The sequence below is a fragment of the Adiantum capillus-veneris genome, chromosome 14 (genome assembly GCF_014529385.1).
Source record: "Adiantum capillus-veneris isolate H3 chromosome 14, ASM1452938v2, whole genome shotgun sequence".
NCBI lineage: Eukaryota > Viridiplantae > Streptophyta > Polypodiopsida > Polypodiales > Pteridaceae > Adiantum > Adiantum capillus-veneris.
This window is the reverse complement of record NC_140944.1, coordinates 139,157,162-139,160,480: the sequence shown is the minus strand read 5'-3', so window position 1 is coordinate 139,160,480 and position 3,319 is coordinate 139,157,162.

Genomic DNA, 3,319 nt, shown 5'->3' with positions numbered 1-3,319 from the left:
TCTAGGAGTGTGACAAAATCTGGTAGTATCACAGAGTTAGTATACTCAACCAGTAAGTAGTAAGGTATAGATTAGTGTAGATATGTGATTGACAAAGGTATTATAGAATTTAATAGAAGATGGCTATTATATGATCACTCAAGATTTAAAAATGATTTTGCAAAATAAAACAATGAGATGACTTATCTGTCACCTTACATTATGGTCTGCATTGATTTTTGCAAATCTTAGACAATAAATCAGGTAGAAAAATAAAAAATGAAGATCATTATCAAAATCATTTGGTTAAGGTGAATATAGATAGAGACTGGTATTGCCGTAAAGTTGTGGTAAACCTAATAAAGGTAATAGTGTTGCCCAATGGTATTGTAATTGACAACTAGTAAAATGTAACAATTTTGAAGAGCACAAAATCAAGAAAATTTTCACAATTTTATAATAAGTACATTAAATTTTAAGCCCTACAGATGAGGTCATGACATTTTATAATGTCAATAGATGAAATAAACCACAAAAAGACCATGTAGTGTCAAGAGTGGTGTCTATTATGTTATTGTGGAATATCAAGTTCACGTTGCAAAACTAGGGAGCAAGGTCGAGCAAAAACACTTAGCAGTACCTTTAAATTTTATCTAAAGGTAAAGAAAAACATGTGTGTGATCTGTATTGTTTTGATTATTCAAGAAGTATATGCACTTAATTTTTGGCAATAAGCTTCAAAGTGCTTATACAAAGACCTCAATTGTTACTCAATGCACATGTACTCAATTAAGTCAAACAAACATAGCTATTATCTATCTACTACAGATGTCCGCTACACAAAGTAAAGTTATGATTACTTTTGTAACATTATATGGGTAGCCATTCAACCTACAACATTGAACCATTGAGCCTAATTTCAATTGACAAAGCCATCTGTAGAAAGGTCTTGAGAGACAGCAAAAACATTCAAGCTTACAGTTTGATATTAGTTGACTCGAGGGAGGCAACATGTTTTGATTCCTCATTTAAGTAGGGTGGTAGAGAGCAATGCAATGCGAGCCTGAATCTTCTCATTACAAATTCGACACCTAGCATTACATCGCAAGCTAGGTGTGAAGAGAGAGAGAGAGAGAGAGAGAGAGAGAGAGAGAGAGAGAGAGAGAGAGAGAGAGAGAGAGAGAGAGAAATGAAATGAAATGATATATTAAATGTCTTCAAAAGGGCAACTTACATTTGAGATCAAGCTAATACAATCCTTGTGGATCCAATCCAATGCTGGGGTACAAAATTAAAATGAATTAAAGTGAAAGACTAAAGACGACTAAAACAAAAAGCATAAAATAGCCAGTTGAAATCATCATCATCATCGTCAATGCCTGAGGATGTCGTGCATCGGGTGTTGTCAATAAAGTATTGCACTGGTCGTTGAAGAGCTTCATCAAAGTCCGTCTCTGTAGGTAGTCATACTGGGGGGGGGGAGAGAGATAGATTTTATTATCGTCCTCGTAGGTCAAATATGACCTATGGGACCAAAGTTACATGTGATGTAGTATGTGTATGGCTGATGAGTGACTCTTTTTGCTCCAAAATTGTAGTGATGAGAGTCGCAATGGAGAGCCCACACTTTGGCTGGGAGAGGAAAGTGTGTAGGTCTAAGTTATGGCTGAAAATGTGAGAGAAGCAAGTTCGGATGTGATCAAAAGCTGAGCACTCTAGTAGTGTGTGGTACTCAGACTCTCGAACTTGCAGTGAGCATAATGTGCACAATCGATTTGACTCTTCTCCATTTCCCCAACGCCCTATCTCGCATCGAAGGAAATGGGAGCTAAGCCGAATTGTTGCGATAGTGCGTATCGCGGACAAGGGAATAGGCTCAAGCATGTAAGTGTGAGTACGGTTTCCTCTCTCAGCGAAGAACATGGTTTTGTAGTTGGGGGCAATATAGGTGGTGTAATGTATGAAGCGTGACCCACCGGATTTCTCCCAAGCCGTAATACATTGGCGTTGTAGAAAAGCTTCATTCACTTGAGAGTCAATTGAAGCATCATGTAGCAAGTGTAATGCATCCCATCTCCCAAACCACTTCTTTATGTCTTGCATCCATCCCGTGCTCAAGATCTTGCTTTTATACGTCTTTTGAACTTTTTTGCTTGCTTCCCATGCAATTGTAGGAAGTCGATGTGAGGGGTTTTGACGCATCTTTATCATGTACTCCACAACCCTTTCCATGCCCATAACCTCAATTGGAAGAGATCCCGACTCAAGAAGTAGGAGCATATATGGTGTTTGTGTCTTAACTTGGAGAAAGTTTGTAAGAAAACGCTTTTGGACATTCTCAAACTCTTTCCAAGTAGACTTTGAGATGCTCCCGCCCCACACTTCAACTCCATAAAGAAGAACCGGTGTCACCAATGCATCAAAAATATACTTCTTGAGAACCCAACACTTGATGTTTCCGCATTACACATGTTCTCAAATGCATAATATGCTCTCTTTCCCGCTTCCAAACGACGCATAGCACATTCATGCCACTTGTGATTGGATGGAACCTCAAGGCCAAGGTACTTAAAGCTCTCAACAACTTCAAGTGTCTCGTTGTTGTACACAATGCATGGCTTCTCCTTATGGTTGGCTTTCACAAGCATAACCTTTGTTTTGGATTCATTTACAATCAGCCTACTATGCAAGCAAAAGTTCTCAAGGACAACCATAAGCTTTTGTGCATCTTCTAAAGTGTGTGCTAGAAGCACTACATCATCCGCATACAACAAAAGCATGATTACCGCATTGCAAATAGTGACCTCTTCAATGCCTTCTTCTTGCATAAATTCAAGTACCATTTGTTCCAATTGATCGATGCATAGACCAAAGAGAGTTGGTGACAATGGACATCCTTGTTTAACCCCAATAGTGCTTACAAAAATTTCTGAAATTTCTCTTCCCATGCGCAATTGACAAATCACCTTCTCATAGATTCGAGAAACCGCAAGCATAAACTCACTTGGCACTTGGAGTTCTTCCCTCCTTCTCCACAAATTGTTACGTGGAATCATATCAAAGGCTTTCTTAAAGTCCACAAAACAACAATACAATCGCTTGCCTTTCAACCGACTTTCCTCCATGAGAACACGAAGAGTGACAAGATGATCAATGGTGCTATGGCATCGACGAAAACCCACTTGTCCCTTTGCACGCTTGTCATTCTCTTCAGCCCAATCACTCAATTTCATCTCCATTATGCACCCAAACAACTTTGCCATAAGAGACCCAATCATTATAGTCCGGTAGTTGCTTACATTCTTTACATCCCCTCCTTTATGCAAAGGCTTAACCCAAT